The sequence below is a fragment of the Antennarius striatus genome, chromosome 11, assembly GCF_040054535.1.
Source record: "Antennarius striatus isolate MH-2024 chromosome 11, ASM4005453v1, whole genome shotgun sequence".
NCBI classification, from domain to species: Eukaryota; Metazoa; Chordata; class Actinopteri; order Lophiiformes; family Antennariidae; genus Antennarius; species Antennarius striatus.
In genome coordinates, this window is record NC_090786.1 from 7,894,819 (window position 1) to 7,917,447 (window position 22,629).

The 22,629-nt window shown below is 39.2% G+C and overlaps 1 protein-coding gene across 1 annotated transcript in view; it reads left to right on the forward strand.

The window, feature by feature from the left end:
* Positions 1-3,533: 3,533 nt before the first annotated feature.
* grid1a (glutamate receptor, ionotropic, delta 1a) overlaps positions 3,534-22,629 on the forward strand; it is a 163,492-nt gene continuing 144,396 nt past the window's right edge. Inside the window, exon 1 of the mRNA XM_068327238.1 lies at positions 3,534-3,622. The gene's annotated coding sequence lies outside the window, so the exon portion shown is untranslated. The remainder of the gene's footprint in view (positions 3,623-22,629) is intronic.

Here is a 22,629-nt window from a genome sequence, read left to right on the forward strand (position 1 = left end):
GAAGAATTAATTGTATTAGACTTGGATGGTGAACTGCACCCAGTTAGAACGGAGGACGACTTTTCTTTATTTTCCCCTTTTTTTTGTGCGTCTTAGGGCCTCATTGTCACATATAATATAAATTGTACAATATTGTGACATTGGGTAACATGGCGCAGCAGATAGTACTGTTGCCTCAGAGCCAAAAGTCCTTTGATTCCACCTGGGACCTTTCTGTGTGAAGTTTGTTCTCCTCATTTCTACCTGGGTTCTCTCCGGGTTCTCCAGAAAAAATGCTGCATGAGTACATTTGTCACTCAAGCTGAGTGACAAATGTACTCATACCTATACACCTATCATGTGTATAGGTATGAGTGTGAGCGTGAGTGGGCATTTTGTCTTTCTGTGTGGTCGAGCAATGAACTGCCAACTTATCCAGGATATACCCCATCCCTTGCCCATGGCCAGGTGTAATAGGCTCCAGTGTAATCAGTGCCCCACGTTCAGATACGTGGATGACGATGAGAAGAGAAGACGAATGAATCATTTTGGGAAATGTGTCTCTGTGTTTGACCTTTCCTTAAAGGTGGTTGCATGTCAGTGAGTAGAATGGGGGGTTTGGGGGTCAAAGCACAGATCCTCCCATAAGTGACGCTCTTCTCACATAAGCCACAGCCACCCAAACAAAACATGTTTAGCACAACATATCAGCCCTGTTAATGTGACAAGCCCTCCAGACACACACATGCACAGCATGTCAAGCATGTGCTTACGAGCGCAACTGTCAGATTCTAGCAGTCAGTGATACAGGGTGACTGCTTATAATTAAGTCACCATAAACACTTCAATGAGTAAAAATATTTATACATCAGCATTTTATTTATTCATGAGAAATTTATTTGAGATTATTGACTAGAACTTCTAACAGGTAAAAAATGTCATTGTGGATATGTTGGCTTATTGAAATTATTTGGAAAACTACTGTTGATATCTACAGTACTATTGCTATCATCGCTACTCATTAAATTTCAAACAATTTATAATAGTACAACCCCGAATGTCACAAAAAAAATTTCATAATATAATACTCATGCAGCTTCAGGCCCAACCCAAAGGAAATCTTTCCATACTTAATAGATTCTATCTTGCATAGATAGAAATATTTACACAGAAGAAAATTACATTAATGCAGGGTGGAGCAACCAGTATAGAAACACAGTAAAACAGAGATACAGTATACGTATGTAAATATAGACATCTAAAGCCGTAATTTGGCCACAATTATCAATATTAGTATTCCTCTAGTGCTCTTGTTTGTAGGTATTTTCATCAATTTGGTACATGCAAAAACTTTTTGACACTAAAGATTAGCTGACCTGATCATCTCTTTCATTATACAAAATGAACATCTATGTTGCATTTAAAAGTTGTCCGAAACTATGAAGATAGCAGAGAAGGCCATCGCCAATAATAGAATCTTGCAGATGCAGAGACAGCATGCAGTAGGTCTGTGTGAGAAATGTGGCAGTAAACCGCCAAACCACAGAGATAGAAAATCCATACTGTTGCAGTTCTGCCTGCAGGTAATCATTAGAAGGAAGCATTATAAATTATTATCCAACTCAAATTAACTTCCTGACATGGTCCTTGCAACAAATGTATGAAACTCAATATAAAATTATAGCACTCTTCTAAAGGTTATTGTGGTAGTTCATGTTATGACTGACTTCTAGCTAAACGTGGTTCATAATCGGCTTTTTAAGATCTGCTATTACAAATGGCTACTTTAAAATTGAGAAAAATTCACTATAGGAATACCCGTCATTATTCAAGTCTAATTACATTTGCCTTTTGCAAATATTGACATTTCTTCAAAAAAATTATAAAAAAAACACTGCATGTCGTCTATTGGTAAATTCTCTGGCAGACTCCTTAAAGTATTCCTTTTAAAACAAAGCATTTCAATGGATGTTGATGAGGTGATTTATGCTGGTTGGACGGAGGCTTTTTTCATTCATGTTACAGCTTAGTAATAGAAGTTAGTGATGTTTCATTGAGCCCTAATGAATAGGAGTATGTAACTGGCCATCTGGTGGGAGTCATGGTATTAGCACAGCTGAGATATGTTACATTCCATGCATGCATGTGATCATGCATGTGTGTAGTCCCTCATAGTGTCTAAATTACTTGCACATTTGCACAAACAATTGCAGTTGAGGGCCTGGATGTGTGCTATTTCATTGTGGTCTAAATGTACTCATGACTGTACGTTTGCGGGTTGGAGTGAGCTGTACCATGTGCCAAAAACCTGGCTTGAGAAAGCTAACATACGGCCTGGTTTTTCATTAGTGCGGGTCAGTGGCCTGAGAGAACCTGCTGGGTAGACAGACTGTCAGCCACATCAAGTGGACAAATGGGGCTGGCCAGGGCCTAGGGGCATCTAGCGAGGTCAAAGGCCATTAGCATCAGAGAGGTGCACGTTGACAGGATTCAGTGAGTCAGACACAGAAGAAGTTATTGTCAACATGTTTTCACTTCTTTCCAGTTACTATAGTTATGTTGAAAAAAAATATCGACTGTTATGTGCTGTCAACAGATATTTGTATCTTGGATGTTTTATCAGGGAAAACTGTATTATCTGTCTTGTTTTTTTTCTCAAAAGCTACACACAAAAAATATGTGATAGAATCTTCAGCCTGTTTAGTATACACTGGAAGTAATCCAAATCCAGGGGCAGCTCCATTATTTCATGCCCAATCATCAGTATAAAATAAAAACAAAAGACCAAAAAAATCTTGAAAGAAAATGTGTGTTATTGTCATATATTACAGTTATGGAAATTATGCTTCAGCCTCTTTGCCATAATGCAGACATTGCCAAGTTCATAAAGGACATAACAAATACACTGTAATGCCCTTAAAGACATTAACAGTAATGACCGTATTCATTTGACAGCATTACAATTACCCAGCTGTGGGGCTCAGAGGCTCCTCTCTTTTTGTCTCATTGTCAGTTTTCTATCTTTCAGTCATTCTTTCTTCAATACTGCCATTTATCTCACAGTCTGATTCCCAGGTTATTATCATGCAGACATCATCCAGGAAGAACATGTCTGCATTAGACAGAAGATTTAAGAAGCACAAACACAAACGGACAATATAGTTGAAACATTTATCTTTAAACACCTTTTGAGAATTAAAGAAGAGTGAGAGCATATTGCAACAAATTAGTACAAAACGGCATAGAACTAATTAGCCTCTGTCTAGCTTGGGGGCGGGGGGGGGAGGGCATTAGACATTAGATATGTCTAACAGATGATCTATACACAGGGTGCTTTGCAGTCATAACCCCCACGGAGAGAAGTTATTGGTGTAAACAGAGGCCTCCATCTTATAAATGCAAATGCATTCAGGAACTTGACACCATGCTTCACGATGCTGTCATTGGCAGCAAGCAATATCTCGCTCAGCAAGAACTGTATTGACTACAGACCAGGGCAAAACTGAAAAAAATTAAGTAGGAAAATAAATCGTCACGTCAGGGTTTGCCAGGAAGCAAGAAGATGCCACATCTATCAGTGGATTATTTGCTGCCATAGGAACCTGGGCTTCAGGTGGAAGAATAGTCTCACAAGATTATGAAGGTCAGTAAGATAGCAAAGCATAGCTTCGTGCATGTGGAGAGGAGTGAGTGCAATCATCCCTTCAGCCAAGGTGAAGAGGTGTGAGAGGACATAATCTGTATTTACTGCCATAAGAGCTTTACCTATAAAGTTTTAATGTTCACTTAATGTTGGTGGTTTCCAAATACTGATTGTGATTTGTTCCCTACGTTGAATATGAATAGCACCAATTTCATAAAATTCAGTGTTTATTTGAAAAAGATGAAGCCAAAAGTGGGCTGCATGGTGGCACAATGGGTAAAGCTGTTGTCTCACAACAAGAAGGTTCCAGAAGGAATCCCTTTCTGTGAGGAATGTGTATGTTATCCCCCTGTCTGTGTTGATTCCCCTCTGGGTTCTTCAACTTCCTGCCACCACCAGAAACATGCAGCTAAAGTGAATAGGTCACACCAAATTGTTCGTAGGTAGGTGACTGAGTGTGAATGGTTGTTTGTCTTTCCTGTGACTCCGCAATGAGCTGGCATCTCATCTGGGGTGTACCCTGCCTCTTCTCCAGAGCCAGCTGGGATAGGCTCCAGTAGACCGCTGATTGGCAAGGTCAAGTCAAGTCAGCTTTATTGTCAAATGTACCATATATGCACGACATACAGCACAGATGAAATTGTAGTCCTCTCAGACCCACGATCAACAGTTAGTACAACACAGGCAGTATAACAGGCAGTACAGCAAAGGCAGTACAACAGGCAGTACAACATAGGCAGTACAACAGACAGTACAGTGCATCAGACGAAACACAAAGGGACGACAAACATCTCTATACACTCTCTGATCTCGTAGGGAAGTGACGTGTCCCTGAGTTGGGGGTGGTGGTCAGGTGCTGGGGGTGGGGGGGCCAGGCTGAGGCTAGAGTTTAAGGCTGTGGCAGGGGGCAGAGTAAGGAGGGAGTTGAGCTTCCTGACCACCTGGTGAAAGAAACTGTCCTTGAGCCTGCTGGTTTTGGCCCGCAGATTCTGCACTCCTACCTGATGGCAGCAGGCTGAAAAGGCTGTGAGAGGGGTGGGTGGGATCACCTGCAATCCTGATGGCTTTGCGGGTGAGGCGGGTGTCTGTGAAGTAAGGGAGAGAGACACCAGTGATCTTTTCAGCTGCTCTAACGATGTGCTGCAGGGTCTTGCGACAGGAAACGGTGCAGACGCAGTACCACACAATGATGCAGCAGGTCAGGATGCTCTCGATGGTGCCTCTGTAGAAGGTGAGCATGATGTGGGATGGGGCTCGTGCTGTTCTCAGAGGAGTAGAGGCGCTGTTGGGCTTATTTGGCCAGTGATGCGGTGTTGCGGCCCCAGGACACGTCCTTGGAAATGTGCTCACCCAGGAACTTGGTGCTGCTGACCCATTCCACTGCAACAACCTCCTTTGTCTTCTTCACATTCAGACGGAGATTATTGTCCTTGCACCACATAGCCAGGTGGCTCACCTCATTTCTGTAGGCTGTCTCATCGTTGTTGTTGATGAGACGCACCACAACTTCATGAAGTGGTTGGAGCTTGAAGTTGGTGTGCAGTCGTGGATCAGCAGAATGAAGAGGAGGAGGCTCAGTACGCATCCTTGGGGGGGCTCCCATGTTCAGCGTGATTTTGCTGGAGGTGTAGCTACCAATTCGAACTGCCTGTGGTCTCCCTGTTAGGAAGTCCAGCAGCCAGTTGCATATGGAGGTGTTGAGTCCAAGCTGGTCCAGTTGATGGATGAGGTGCTGGGGGATGATTGTGTTAAATGCTGAGATGAAGTCGATTAACAGCATTCTGGCGTATGAGTATGTATTGGTCTCCAGGTGGGTGAGGGTCGAGTCTAGGGCAGTTGAGATGGTGTCATCGGTCGAGCGGTTGGACCGGTAAGCAAACTGAAAAGGGTCCAGGGTTTATGGGAGGGCAGACTTGATGTGGTGCATGACTAGCCGCTCGAAGCACTTCATGAGGATGGGAGTGAGTGCAACTGGGCGGTAGTCATGGAAGCAAGATGAGGGCGACTTCTTCGGGACTGGGATGATGTTGGTGGCTTTGAGGTAGGGAGATGTTGAAGATGTCTGTGAAGATGTCTGTGAGCTCGTCAGCACAGTCTCTCAGGATACAACCAGGAATGTTGTCAGGACCTAGTGCTTTCAGTGTGTTGGTCGTTCTGAGGACTTGCCTGACGCTGTCCGGAGAAAGCGTCAATGCCTGGTTGCCAGGAGGGGGTGGAGTCTTCTGTGCCGGGATGCTGTTGTCTGCCCCAAAGCACGAAAAGAAGTAATGTAGCTGATTCAAAAGAGTGGTGGAGCTGTCGCAGGACTTCGGAAAGGGCTTGTAGTCCGTAATAGACTGAATCCCCCGCCACAGATTCCTGGTAAGTGGTTGTAGACCAGATGATTGCAATCGTCTCATCTACAACAAGATGAATAGATGCATAAAGCGTAAGACATAAAACTTCTGCTATGGTTAGTTTTAGGTTCGTCCACCACTATGCTGGTTATTTATTTTCTTTTTTCAGTTCTGGTCACCCTCAGTTGAGTTGATTTTATCTTCCCTTGTATGAATTTAAGACACAGTCAAATATTAATGTTGACAAATGTTGACGGACTAGACTAGAGGTTAAAACTTTGGTTGTGTTCAATCCATTGTGAGTAGATGGATTCATTCATAACCAAATTGTGTGATTAGATAAACAGCTCCAAAAATTTATGAGGATTGAGAGAAATTATGCTGAACATTTATTATTTAATAATGTTTGAGTCATCTCTGCAAGAGGGCCGCCAGAACATTAAAAGTAAGCTTCATCCTGTCTGTTTGATTTTACTAGTATTGCTGAAAACAAAATCCATCAAAGTCATAAATCAGTCCAATAACCACTGAAATTTATAAATGATTTAAACCAACATGTAACTGCTTTGGTCTTTTGACACACATTCTGAGAAACAATTACAAAACAGACCTCGCGGTAGCATCGAATTGGCATGTTTCTTCTGAACCTTGTTTTTTAAATATGAAAATTAATATTTCTTAGTTGAATGATGGCGAATAAGAATTAATAAAGAGAAATAATGAGGACATAGTCTTTTAGAGTTTTATTAAATGGGCTACAAAAGTGTTTCAGCAGAAAGGTCAAATTCATGGATGGCACCTCACACAGGTGACAAATTAAGAGAATTTAGCTTGGTTTTAACCCTGTATTCTCTAAAATGGATATGATACACAACGGATAGCAGCAAAGACTTCCTGAAGCCCATATTATGGGGTGATCATGTCAAGGTTTCATGATAAAGTTATTCATCCTCCTGAATTAAAAGGATTTCTGATTGAAAAAGTTTCAAAAATGAAATAATGATATAATTGACTAAATTCTGTGTATAGTTCATATCTGCCAAAATAACATATTTGACATTATAGTATATCTCCAGAGAATATGCAGATAATGGAGAATCTAGGCAAAACTTTGATATGATAAAAGAATACTGTATTTGAATGCTATAGCAATACTAAAAAATATATCGTTGAAAACTGACGATCATGAATTTGGTTATTTTCTGATTGTTTCATGGTGATTACAATCCACAGCAGCATTTAAAAAACCATATCCATGTGCAGAAGTTATCGCATTGTCTTCATACCTTTATTTAGTTCTTTATACATCAGTGATACAGACAGTACAGCATAAAGAGATGACGACAGTGATAAAACCCTGCTGTTGAGGTTTTAGTCCTCTTTGACATCTGCACACTGTTATTGACTGTAGACTACAAGAGAACCAATGAAAGGATGACACAGAAAAATATCCCCAACGGAACATAATAAAAGAAGAAAAAAAGTAGGCTCATTCAGGCTTTGTGTAGAAATTTTGACATTTTTCTTCATAAATTCTGAAATATAACTTGTTTTACCGTTATAATTCATTTCAAACCACATCCACAAATTGAGAGCATGCATTTTCAAATTTGCATATCAAAGAATGGACTATTAGCCTTGTCTGAGGTATGCACTCTGCATGCCCTTCTAGTTTTGAATTAGATGATTAAGGTCATTTTGACTAACATGATTCACTATTATACCAAAACCAAATCCACTGTGGCTGAATTGTGTGAGTAGATAATGGTCACCTGTAGACATTGCTTTTCTTTTGAGAGCCATTAAAGTGTGTTGTAATTCAGCAAGGTCTGCATTTCTAAATGAATATTAGCTGCAAGGGTACAGTCATGTCAAGAGATTTAATCACAGTTAAGTTATGGTGGTCTATTTTTTATTAAGTTACTTGTGTGCGTGCTTGCACGGTGTATCACATTAGATTTCCTTTCTAAACTCCACAGTGGTCAGCTTAGCATCTTTTGTTCACTCAGCTGTTTTGTTTCAGTCTTTGTGGCTGCTGTTTTTTATACAAATGCACTTTACACATTTATACAGGTGGCTGTGCTTGTCTGCTCTAGATTAATATAATGGTTAGAGAATTCAATCAGACCCTGCTGTTCACTTCACCCTGTGAAGATCCATCAGCAAAGCAGGGGATGTTTATGCAGCAACATGGAGGCGACATTCTTTACAGTACAGACAAAGGGAAGAAGGAGCATGATGGTGGTACTCTGGACTTATTTCAGGAGTCATTTGCGCAGACATGGCACTGTTGGCGGAGGGAGCAGGAAATTGACAGTTAACAAAAACAGTGACCGTCGAAGCAGATCCATGTGAAGTAATGCATGTCATTTATTCATAATGTTCTCAAGCTTTGGCTGCGCTTTGGTCCTGGCAAATTCAATAGGCCTCCATTGTCAGGTGGTTTCATTTTCTGCTCTTCCATCTGTTAGAAGTGAAGAGTCCGGTTAAGAAATAAGAAAAACGGTTAAAGCTTAGGCAGCTTCTCTCTTCACAAAGCTAAGGTGGTTTAAGGTGGTTATTTGAATTCACCTTTATATTCTCAGAAACACTTCTCGTATTGATAAACTTTGCTTGATTTAATAGAACTTATCCAACAAAACTCAAATCACAACAGGATGTGATGAAGAAATATTTTTTTATATGCCCAGTTAATGTAGTATTGTTTCATTTCATTTTATGTATTTGTAACCAAAAAACAAGCTCTTGATGGACCATTTTGATGGACCATTTGAAAGCATGCATGCTCATAAAATCTTTTTTATTCACATTTTGTTGTTGCAGTGTTCAATATATCATCCCTCCATTTGCAATTATGTGTTACACACATTAGTAGACATTTTTAACAAGAGGTTTAAGCATCAGTACCAAATTCCAGTCATTATCATTCATCACTGTTTCACAGCCTTCTACTTAACAATTTTTCTTGCTTCTTAAGATAAATAAAAAACTGCTTCAGTTTCATCATACATGAGTAATGCAGTGATCTTTGGGGGACGTTCCGGCTGCTAATGATTAGCTGGCCTGCCCAGTGGATGAAGCTGCATTACTAAATTGCTGCCTCTGAATAAAATGGAAGTGTAGCCATGGATATAGCTCATTGAAATTAACATCTTAGCCAATCAGTCAGCCCTGTCGTTTTGTGACTGCTGGAGTCGGTTGTGCTTCGCCACTGAGAGATAGCCCACTGGGGGCCATGCTAGCTGGAATACATGAGGCACAATTAAATCTTTGTGGCACTTCCATTAATGATGCTAATATATTCATCTATCTGGAGATCTTCCGGGCTTGTCTTGTTGAGCTGTGGATGCTGCTTTGATTGAGATAAGGTACTGCAAACTCTGCACATGAACGCAGCATAAGTCAAGAACCTCTGGAAAGCAATGTTGCCCTTAAAGGCGATAAAAACTGAATACAAGGTAAACATACAATCAACCCAATAATATTGCACCATGTTTCGAAACATCATTAAATGAAAATAAGGATTATCATCCTAGAAGAACTTGGAACAGTGTGTGTTTTCTTGAAAATAGGAGAATTCCCTGCCAATTGTAGATGGAAACAAATCTGCAAAGATGTATTTAAATAATTTAGAGCCTTGAGTGGATTTCAGCTTGTGGTTGTGTAGATACAGTATATCCCTCCTCCACTATAGGAGTATTCAAATGTGGACGTTTAAGTCCCTGCTACTTTTGTCTAAGCTATTACATGTCAGAGAGAAACCTAAACAAAATAAAAGTGTGAAACTCACATCACTGTCTAGTTGATAGTATCTTATTATTTTCAATTAATAATGACGTAATTGTCAGTAACTGCGTAAAGCAAACAAGAGTCAGCTGAGAGGTGGAGAGAGGTGATAGTTGACTCCTATTTATACCAGTTTGCCCATCTCTCTGCCTTTAAATGGGTAGTGAACTCTATGGTTAAAACAGTAAGAGTATAGTAAGAGACTAATTCATAACAGTAACAAGAACGGGGTTGCTTCTCAGTACACTCTTCATCAATATTCAGGGCATGACCTCAACAACAACAGTTTTTAAAGTTCCCAATGACAGAAGCTGGGAATCCAAGTTTATTGAATAAACAAAGCTTTTACATGAAAAATTGCTTATCTTTACAATACTTTGACACAATTAAAACAAAACAAAACAAAACAGAATAATCTGTGTAATGCTTAAATGAACTTACTAAACACAAAAACATTTAAATTTGCCAACTTGTATCTGCATTTCTAGTAGATTAGGACAAGCTGATATTAAGTGGGTTTACCGTTCATACAGCTGATGCAATGTTTTGATTATTCTTCAGTTCACAAAGATATTTTGCCGTTTTAATCATCGATGAGAACAAAGACGGAGATTTAGTTTGCTGGACAGACAATGTCTTTTGATTCTGCATCCTGAAGGGGGGGGGGTAACGTTGAGTTTTCCTTACCGCCATCAAAATGAGACTTGAGAACTAAGCTCTTACGTGTCTTGCCAAACGTAAGGGTGTAAATGCCTCGACAAAGCAAGTCATATCACCTCATAAAGGATTAAGAGGGACAGCAAGTTTATAGGCAAGGAAGTCAAAGAAGTCACATTGATGTTTATCCTCCATTTATTTAACTGGCGATAAATCACTTGTCAGCATTGCCATTATTGATTCAATAAATATATATCCCAAGTGTTTTTCATTCCCTCCTCTTTGAGCTGTGCTCTGAAGTTGTTGATGCACCCCTCCTTGTGCAAACAGGCAAGGGCACAGACATGGCAGACAGAAGAGACCTTCTGGTTCCACTCCTCTTTTTACTCTGAGATAAAATAAAATAATAGTTCCGATCCACATACTCATACTGCAAACGAACTGCAAACTGAATAGCTTTTTGTACATATTTCTGCTGTTAGAGCAAAAAAAAAAAAGTTTATCTTTGTTCATAACATGAATGTCATGATCCCACATTAGGATAATTTTCTCTCCCGGCCCACTGCAGAGGAAGCTACTACCTGTCTCGTTAGGCTCCTCATCAGCTCTCTTCACCTCTTTATGAACCTAGCTTCTGTATTTCAAGTCAATTTTGCACACACTTCTCAAGCACCTGAGAAGCAACTCATAACTATAGGAAGGAGGGAAGGATTTTGTCTACATTGGTATATACTGTATATTATTATCACACAGAAAAAAGAAATCTGGATGTAACAATAGATCCAGGTTGAGAGAAAAAGGAGGATCTGGAAAGTACACAGGAATAATTCTCCACTTTTTTTCCCCTTTTATGTGTGGAACATTTCTATGGAAATGTGTGAAAGACTGGACATTGTCCTTAATAATTATTTTGGATGTGTAATTTACAAGGGGGGGGGGGTGCATCAACACACTTCTTTAATATCTGAAGAACCCTCACACACATCTTTACTGTTGGGCATTGATGAACATATGTCCTTTGAATGTTTTGTAGTTTGTATTCATGAAAAGCAGAATCACATAAAAGCAGCAACATTTTCCTCTACAACCTGTTTTTTTCTACACTTCAATAAAGGACTGCACAGTTTGGTCTATTCTATTTGCTCTTAACAGCCCACAAAGTCTATCTGCAGGGAACCTCTTCAGAGTGCAACACGTGAATGGCAATCAGACCACGGAGAGATTAGAGAGATGGTTTTGATAAAGGGTCTCCAGATAAAAAAAGAGGAGGTACCTTTTTGGCATCGGCATCAATAGACAAGGAACGCCTGCAGAAATGAAACACCAAATAAACATTTTACAGCAGAATGGTTGTGCAAAGAAATTTCTGTTTTTCTTCACTACTATAAACTGACAGACACACTCACATACAGTATAGTTAAAGCTAATCTAATACTACAGTCTGCCATCATGAATGTAACAGAGTCTAACAATTGCACTTTTTTAGAGATGTGCTGAACACATTTACAGTCACTGTTTTAGCTGCCAGCTTGAATTATGTGGTTTTATCCTGTGGGTCATTTGTACCAACATTTTCATCTTGCTGTGCATAGTCATGTTGTGTTTTGCATTATAAAGTGCACTATTTTCTGTATTGCTTTGTTTAAATAACTCCTACACTGTTTTCACTTCACAAGAGACTAATGAAAAAAAAACCCCCACCATGTCTGTGTGCTGCTCATTGTCATCCAGTGTTGCAGAAACGTTTGAATTGTCTTTTGCCACTAGTTGTAGCCAGGTGTTTCAGAGGTACCTCTGTTTATGTGCTACAAGCCACCCTCCTTTGAGTTAGTTACTGCTCATCATGATGGCAGACTCACATTTTTAGAGGATGAGCCAGTAATGTATTCCCATGTAAGGCCAAGAGCAATGTTCAGCTCATGTTTTTGGAACATGCTGTCTCTCTTACTACTGTACTGCATGTGTTTCTCCTTATTTCTCTCTTTACCTCTTGGTATCTCTCACTGTAGTCAAGTAATTGGTTTTCTTTTTCATGGTTTGTCAGTGAAAAGACTGAGTACAGAGAAAACAGCATGAGGGCAGACAGTGCATTAAGAAGGAGGCAACAAACATGACATGCATCCATCTGTTTTTCTGTAGCCACTTACTCTTTGCAGGGTTGTGGGGAAGATGGAAACTTTCCCAGCTGACAGGGTGGGAGGCTTGATGCCGCTCCATCAAAGGATGACACACAGTAAGACAAATATCCATTCACATTCATATTTACACCTACAGGCAATTTCAAATTCACCTTTTCATCTCCGTTACATTTTGTTGGACCGTAGAAGGCCAGGACACACAGACAGGTGAAAAACACACAAAAAGTCCACACAAATCCTGAATTGAACCCAGAACCTCCGAGATGACAGAGCGGAAAGATTCACAACAAGGATGAACTGGGTTTTGTCACCTTTAATTATGATAGATGTTGTGTGCATTTTAACTTCCACTACTTGTTTTGTTCCTTTTTGGCCTTTTTCACAAAACAAATGGTGACAGCTACTTCCTCTGCTGATGTTTTATAGCCCTCTGTCTTCAATAACCTAAACTAAAGAAACTTTTCATTTTGAGGATCTATATAAGTGTCTGCTGAAGGTCAGAGCAGCATTGTGCTGCATGACTTCCTCTTATCTTTCCTCTGAGGTGTAGGGGGTACTGTAAAAAAAAAGATGCATGTCACTGCTGAGCCATGATCACTGACTGGAAAGGAGTCACTGTGTAATCTACATTGCCTTTGTGTGTGTGTGTGTGTGTGTGTGTGTGTGTGTGTGTGTGTGTGTGTGTGTGTGTGTGTGTGTGTGTGTGTGTGTGTGTGTGTGTGTGTGTGTGTAATTTAATGCACATCACAATGCCAAGGTCAGTTTTACTCACATGTGTGTAGGGGTCAGTCTGGGTTAAAGTTCTCTTTTAGTGTCAGACTCATGTGGGTGGAACTCAAAGTTCACCATCAAAAGGCATGACATAACTGTGATTCTTAAATGCCCTCCATATGCATGTTTTAACTTAGCAAATCAATGACGAGCTGCAGCAATGCACTCAAGTGCTAAATCACAGGTCTTATATTCATTCTTTACTATTCATCTTGACACACAATACTGAGGTACAACTCCTAATTATACATACAGTTACTGGTATACATATGGTTATTGGTACTTCAGCATTTATCACAAATCACTTACGGGGCGGCTTAATTCCATTGAAATTATAAGCAAAAAAAAAAAAGAGAGAAAAACATCAAATTTATTCATGCAAAAACAAAAAAGGGAAATTATGTGCAGACTTTGTGAATGCCCTCAATATTAAATGGAAAACTCCGCCCTTGAGAATGATTTTGCCATGGCTAAATGAATGCAAGTTTGTCATATTTCTCACTCATTTTCAAATAAACATCAAAGGCAGTTATACCTGTAACATTAGGCACAATAACTAAAGCTAATCCAATACTACATTCTAATACTATGACTCGTATGTTGCACTGATGAGCAGTTTTGAGCTAATTTTATGAGATATACTGTGAGTTATTGTGACATAACATGAAAACTGTTCTTGATTGGGATATTGCCATTCAACACTAATTCTTGTTTCTCGTTAAACTGATGAAACCAGATTTATTCTATCATTGAGTATTATTCAGTATGTACAGTATTATGGGATACTCAATGTTTCAGCTTGTCAACCACATCATATATGGAATCCAACAATAGCATTGGAATTGTGTCGTGCCTCCAGAATACTGAGAACAGATAGTGACCACTTGCCTGTCGAGCTGAGTCTGCAGATCATCTGGTGTGTTCCCAGGAATCCTGCTGCTGTGTACAACAGCCTCTTTAAAATTAGAAAAATGCCTGTTCTTCTGCTCTGTGTGTATTCAACCCCATACACAACCATACTAGCTATTATCCATGAATCATATGGGCTATCTGCTAATGGCCAAAAGTGGAGCCAGTTCTTTTTTAACTACACTGCATGCACACTCTCACACACACACGCATGCACGCACGCACGCACGCACGCACGCACAAACACGCACACACAAACACACACACACACGCACGCCCAAACACGCACACACACACACACACACAAACACGCATGCACGCACGCACACACGTTAGGTCTCATTCTCTTCACTTGTCAATAAACATGCCTTAACAATTGGTAGATGGTTAAGCTGACGATTCGCATGTACATTATATGACTGCCTTCACTTACAGCCCCGCGATGACCTCAACATCCTCCCGTATAGTCTCTATTTACAGGGCTCGTGGAGCTTGCCCATCCTTCCCCTTGACTCTACAAACAAATCTGTGGGGAGTGATTAAGGTCAGAGCCTAGACATTAAACTCCATCTGTGTGTTCTGCTGCAGTGATGATATACAGTACATTATCTGTAGTGTGTTGAGATTTCATGGCTAACTTTGCAGGCGGTAAATGCAATAAAACCCTGGACCAGAGATCACGCACAGTGTTGCACAAATAAGTGTTAAACAAAATGCTTGGTTGCTCACTTCAAGGGACAGAGAAGAAAATTGTATTATGTGCCTTATCTGAATGGACCATTCCAGCTGACTCGACAGTTACTACATGCACTGTGTAAATTAGTCTCATTTCTTTTTGCTTTGTACCACATGTGCTCGGTCATGAGGGCTACACTACTGTGTCAGATAACTCTTGATTTGCATGCAGCTGCATCCTCACAGAATCGCAAGACCTGTGTTGATTATGTCACAGCCTGATGGCCAGCCAAACTGGAAAAAATCTGTATATATTTCCCTTGATCATTTGCCTGTACATGCCCTTTTCCCCCCTGCACTGAGATAATTTGGCCTGACAGAGTGGGTGTAACATTACATGAAGCCTGGAGCCATCTTGGTGCTTGCTAATTAACTCTGCTCATAATCCTATGAACCATTTATAAATCATCCGACATTGAGATGATAGGAATCTGGTCAAGAACAAGACAGCAAGAGGATTTTGTACAATGTAAAACTGGAGCAACGTTTATGATTAAATCAGACAGATTTAAATAAATTCCAATTTCATATCAAACAGGTTGTCAATACTTATATTTCACTGAATTTAACTGTTACCAATCAACTGAATAGGAGTTATGATCATATGGTTGGATTAAATATAAAGTGTAGTAGAGCACAACTACACCTACTGAGAGGTTCAGAAGACAAATGCAATATTTCTAATAACATTTAAGCATTTCAATATCCTTTTTTAGCTGTCAAGGTTCAAATTACTTTTTCTTTTCATCAGATCACTCTACCGCCTTCCAGGGGGGGTTGAGTTTGTAGATTATGAGAGCAGAAAAAGAAAAAAAAACTTCAAAATAAACCTCCCTGTCACACGCAGTCGATTCCCCTATGTGCTACCCCCCTCTGTTTTTATCAAAAAAATTGCTGCAGTTAGTAGCTGTTTGAATAGCTTATGAGCAATCCTTTTGATGTACAACTTCCTCATTAACATGTATATGTAATCATAGTAATATTAATGGGTTTTAATAACCTGAAGAACAGCACTATAGCTAGTGACAGCAATGTGTGATTTGAATTACTGTATTATAAATGTATGTTTTAGAAACAGGTGCTGGAGGCAATCATAAAAAAAAGCACAGGGTTTAAATGTTAAAATTGGTCCAAAATACACATGCTCATGTTTGAGGGATTTTTCCTACCTAAACCGCCCCTATGTAAGACAAAATGATTTTCCAATCCTTACATTTATTGCACACAGTTGTACGATCAGGGTTTTTCTGCTTGACCAATATTTGCAGGTTTTACCTCAATAACTGCATTAAAAATAAAATAAAAAATAACTATTGCCTGTAATGTATAATACTGCTAAAAAATATTGGAAAGAAAATAGGAGTGTGGATCAAAGGGCCATGAGTGGTACTTGAGCCCATTGCCCTGTATCCTCTCTGCATGAGATTTTTTTTTTTTGTATTATCAAATCTGGGACTAATTATATCACATGTTGTGTTTTCTCAGCATTTATACTTCAGGTTTAACTAAACAATTTAGGGCTTTCTCTGAGATTGGTGAAGTCATAATATCAATTGGGCTTTTAAAGGGCCATTTGGGTCAGACCTGGAAATAAGATCTTCACAAAATGCTTGATGTTCTTGAACTTGTCTCACACTGTCCTCTTGACAAAATAGTTTGCAAACAACTTATTTGCAACAAAGAATATATTTTGAAGGAAGCATAACGGGAGACCAAATTATATTGTCAAACAACATAATGTTATTTACCACATCTGGCAAATTATAAAAGATGTCTCAAATATTTTCCTTATTTTTCTGCAAAGATAAACAATCTTGTGATGTAACTTTCACTCTTACAGCAGTATTATATTTAATTCATATATTTTTTGCATTGGAAGAACACAAAAAGAAAACAAACAACCAGGAGACCTTTTATTCAACCAAAATACAAATTTTTGTAACTTTTATTGCTGGTGCCTCAACTTCACCATAGTAAAGAGTCTAAATGTGGGCCAGGTGAATGCAACATGAATAAAAAGTATTCAGTTGTATACAAATGTAAATGGAAGAAAAGTCTGATGACATTACCTTCATTATACAACACATTACAAAAGCCCACGTGGCACTGACACAACCTGTTAAGATGAACATGCTGCTGAGTCTGCATAGTGACTGCAGTGATAGTTGGCTGCTCTCCAGTTCAGGCTGGTCCACAGGTTAAAAGCAGTGAACGTTGCCCTGCCTACATTTCCATCTCGTTAGAGTGTGTTGTAAAAAGCTTCAATTAAACTTTCCAAGACAGCTTAGTCTTCTCCCTCAAACAATGGCACATTCTAAGTTCTTTTCAACACTTTTAAGAATAGTCACAGATTTCACGTCCATTTTCCCTGCCATTTGGAGACTAAAACAGCTGTAAAAATCTTCAGTAATGAGCCTTTTTATATATATATATATATATATATATATAAATAAATAAAATCCTGACCATACGTGAAAGTGTTGAGAGCGTTTGAGAACTAACAGTGCCCAGCTTACGAATGTTGTTATACTTATTGCAGCCATGTTTTATATTTGTTCTCATGCATTCAATCACAATTTAATTATGGCAATATTGCTAGTGTAGCAGAGCCCACATCATTGCTATACTGTGATTATGTTAACTTGATTAAATGATGAAGCACAATCACAATAACAAAGAATAGTTGGATTATGATATTGTTAAATATCCTCAGTCCACACAAGAAGTTAATGACATTTCTTGAAATGTGATTATGCTTTGCATCTACCAGGTTTAGCCTGCACCCCGCAGTGCAACGCAACTATGAGTTAGACTTTATCGTTATAATACTATACAATAATGTTAAGTAATTTACTATCTGTCATCACTTTGGTCTCTGGGAACGGATTATAAAACACACTGGATAATATCACAAAGTGAGGGGCATACACTGACTATTCATGTGGCCAAAAGAGTAAAACAGCATGCCTCATGAAAATCTATTCAACCAATATGAAAGGAAAATAATAATTATGGGTGGTTTGAATTCATACAAATGCTTACAAACAAAAAGCCCTGAGGAAATTTTCACTTTCACTGGTAACTCCTCTGATAACATCAAGACACTGATCAAAGACTTTATAAAAAGCCCAACTGAATTTCCCAGTAGGAACACAGAAACAGATCATTTTTCAAGTCTGTTCTGTGTCTTCTTCAGGCAAGCCACCCCAAGCCATCACTCCCAAGTTCAATTCTTTTACACACAAGGACCTGACAGCATGACAAAAATGGTTGGCAGTTTAAATTCATTGACTCATTAAGTACATGAATAATAGTTAGACCGGTGCTGTCAATTTAAAAACTAGTACAGACAGCTACTAAAAAGCTTGCAAACTTTACAATGAACAAACCTACTGCAATGCTAACTTTACTCCTTTACACCTGAAAACCTCGAATCAGCAAAGATACATATACGTAGATTAACTCTAACCTGTTTTCAGTCTTCAATTTTAATTTAAAAAATATCGCATACAGAAGGCATGCAAGACTGACACTTTCTTTTCAACCTTGTTGACATGATTGTGCATGCAGGGAAATTCTGTATTAATTGGGGCCTGACTCCTGGTGCTTCGATGGTTGGATATGGCCTCCCGCTGTCCCTGCCATGTAAAGCTAATGTGATGGTAGTGGGCCTGGGGTGAATGCGAGCTTAATTACTGAAAGAGGGTAAAGAGGTTGCACCAGTTCATCCACACATCAGCTGGAAATGTGATTCCAAACCGAAGCTGATAATTTGTTTTATTTCATAATAATAACTTTAAAATACAGGAAGAGGGCTTACCATGGTGGCCAGGTCAGGAGAGAATCCTCCATACTAAATTTTATAGTGAATACAATCCCTTAGACACCCTGAGTGAAATACAAAAAGGGGGTTTGTGACAGAAAAACACCCTCACTATGAAGTCAACCCATCCAATTCTCCTGACTACTGAAACACACAGTTAAAAAAAATAAAAAAGCAATAACAATCAGTATAAAATACCACCTTTGAAATATTTCAACTATTGTCCTTCATGTGCTCTTTTATGCTTGATTGGTCAAGGTCAATATTGGCACAACAATTAAAGCCCATCCAGTATTGTAACAGGCCAGATCAATTCAAAAAGACAATTTGGAAACAGGTCAAGACGGCAGCTCCACCAAGGAGGAAAGGCTTGGTTTGGAATAAGCCATCCCCATGGCACCATGCTGAAAATGCATGGGAATTATAAAGTTAGAAAAATTATAATATTAAAGAGAGGTACGCCCTGTATCCTCTCTGCATGAGAGCATATTACATCCAGTAATATGCACTCACATACGTGCTGGAGATCAGAGCAGCGGGAGTCAATACAGCAGACCAGAAAGCAGAACCAGAAAAAAAGTGTCACCCTTGGGATCGAGTCACTGTGAAAGTCCACTAAAGCGGAGAGTATCTCAGTGGAACGAGTTGCCTCAGGCAGAGGCTCGAGGTGGGTCAGTCAGCTCCGAGCTGTAGACGAGCCAACCATGTAGCAAAACAAAACAAAAAGTGCTAAAACAGGTGCAACACGCATTACGCATGACGGTCAGCAATGATGTGCAAGACTGTAACACAAATCCATAGCTTAACTCATGTGAGAAGCCAATAACAGAAACAGTAGATGCCAAGAGGAGATGACATTGGCTGACTAGATACCGATTTAGACAGACTGTACCGTTCCGACCCGTAATCGATGCGCAGGTAAACATCTGGCGAACCGTGCGTTATGTTTGTTCCTGTCTCTAACTGTATCTGTGCACCTTGTGTGATGCTTGTATTAACACCTGTGACACACACACGCACACGCACGCACACACACACGCACGCACACACACACACACACACACACACACACACACACACACACACAAACACACACAGTATATGGTAGGTAAGTACATAGTTGTGTGCCACACTTAATGTGACATTTATATAGCCCCTGAAGCAATTTTGAATAATACGTAACCAATTTTCCCATTTCTCTTTATTTTACAAGCCAGAGTCGACTCAAATGTCAGTGAAATGACTCACTAAAGTAATTGCCCTGGCTATCAGGTTATAGCCTCTCAGGAAGGCAGATGTTTTGATTTCTAATGGTATTGCATGTCATTTCATATTCAATTAATGAGTTATGTCTATGCACAGTGGCAAGTACTGACAAATTTCTCTGGGGATACAACTGTTGTGATTAGAGCTATGATCCTCTCTGTCCTGGTTGTCAAAAACAATTCCTCCAGTAACCACCAGGCAGTTTTCAACCAAGTTGAAATTTCTCAGAGAAGTTAGAGCATCACTGTCACCCCAGAGAACAAACTTTATGTCTGTACATGTGATATTACTTTTAACTTCTACTGCCATTATAATATGACTGCTGCTTCTCGTCTCTCCATCTTTTTTGTGAAACATCTTATAGTAATTTTGGGATCATAAGAATTTGTAGAAAGAACAGCTTCAACAAAATTAAATTCAAAGTCAAAATATAACAGTTCAGAAATAAAATTCTGGTTTACTCTACATCAGTTGGGTGTTTGTGCCACAGCGTGGCATTTTAAATGTCATAACCGTAGGTTCACCTGGAAGGTAGTGGCGTGGAGTACTTATTTGAACCATTATAAGTGGATTTGCCTCTCGAATGCTCTGACTTGAAGCTTTTTCTCATAAATGCCAAATCCGCGTTGTGAAATTTGGCCTGGGTTCTCATCTGAACTGCAGCTACCTTGCGAGGAAATGTGATACACAGCAGAACCGCTTAGCGAGTTGTCATGTGCCATTAGAGCAACAGTTGGTGAAAGTAACTAGCAGGAAGAGACTCATAAGAAAACGAGGGATGAGACAATGCATTTGAGATATTCAGTCTTTACTGTGTTTTTGTCTCTCACCAATATGAGTATAATTTAACAGCAAAACAGCAGGCCAGGATTGGCCAGGAAACCTTATTAACACTGGTGTCTGTTTGCAGAATTCTATACATCCCTCTGGATATGACCTCCATAAAGTCTTAGTGTAAGCTTACACGACCCTTAATATAATTTCTTACCCATGACATTGAAACAGTGGGACACGGTACAAGATAGGACAATAACAGCAGTCACAGTCCAGCCTCATAAATGGTGATCATTTCAGTGCAGAATCTTTGTTTCTCAAATAGTTACAAAATTCAATTGCACCAAATTTAACATATTTACTGTATTACATATTAAAAACACATTTTTCTAAGAGTCATCAATTTTACATTATCACTGACGGCAGTTGGACTCTGGATTCAGGGATGTGGATTATGGACTTTATACACTTGCCATCTAAACACACCACTTCCATGCAACTCCCAGACAGTTCATTAATGCTGTGTTTTATTGGCTGGGGGAAACAGGGGAGTGACATCAACACAATTCTATGGATTATGCCTCAACATTAATCACTTATGTGCTTTTATGTTGTGTTGTGTACATTCATTCACATGTTTTAGTTCATCTTGGCATTCGCTTCACTTAACCTTTGCCCCACCCATTCATACATTGCCTCTCAATTTGTGTTTTATCAGCTGAGCAGAGGATCCCACTGCATCACTCTGATATTCCAAATAAAACTGTTTAATCATTCAAAATCTATCCTTTATATGTTATCCCCTTCACAAATGATCTTTGACCTTCCTCTAATGCCTTGACTTAGCAAAGCTTTGAAGAGTATTGTGTAGCTATTGTGCCAATGCAAAGACAAAATATTGTTTTTTATTCTTTGCACATTATGTGGGCAACATGAGGCCCAGTAAGCTTTGTGATCATACAGTTTAAACTTGTTTAAACTGTTTAATTAATTTTTATTAAATAAATGCAGTCGTAAAATAATTTGTACAATAAGCCTTGGATATGTATAATTTGTAGCTTGTTAAAGACCAGAACCTTTTATATAATGTTTTTTTTTTTTCATACCATTTGCATTAGTAAAAATAAACGCTCCATCCATCTGTTCTTCAGCTGGACTGCCTGTCAAATTTTAGAACTCTGTGTTGCACAATAGTCAAAACAGTTTGCCCATCCCCGCTCTAGGTGGTGTCTGTTTTTGTTCTTTGTATTATGTGTGTTGGGTTTTTGTCATTTTGATTATGACGAAAGAGACAATGCAGATGAAGAAGCAGAACATTATTATAAACATTCATTAATAGTTGTCCTTGGGCAATGTTGTGCCCTCCACTGGCACAGAGCTGTCATTTTAAATGAGCCTGCAGCACTGATGACTCTGACCATGATCACTTGCTGTATACGATGCTTAATTTTTCATGTAATCATTTCAGTGGTCACCCTACTGTTTGTGCATATTTGCTTTGTTTTATTTCCTTAATTGAAAATTAATAATCATGCATGCCACACAAATCTTCCATCATATGTATGCAAGTTTTTACAGATGTTCAGACCAGTGAGGAGAGAGATTGAGGGTTTTATCAGTAATTATAACACTGGTTGAAAAGGGTTTAGGAGGCCTGAGTGGTCACAGACTGCAGTCACAAAACTGACTAAATACTGACAGATTTTCAGAATGACACACAGATAGCTCACTGCAGACACTTACTTTCTGACACAAACACAGATGCTCACATGTTATTAGCCCATAATTACAAGTTAATGGTGATTAATCAAG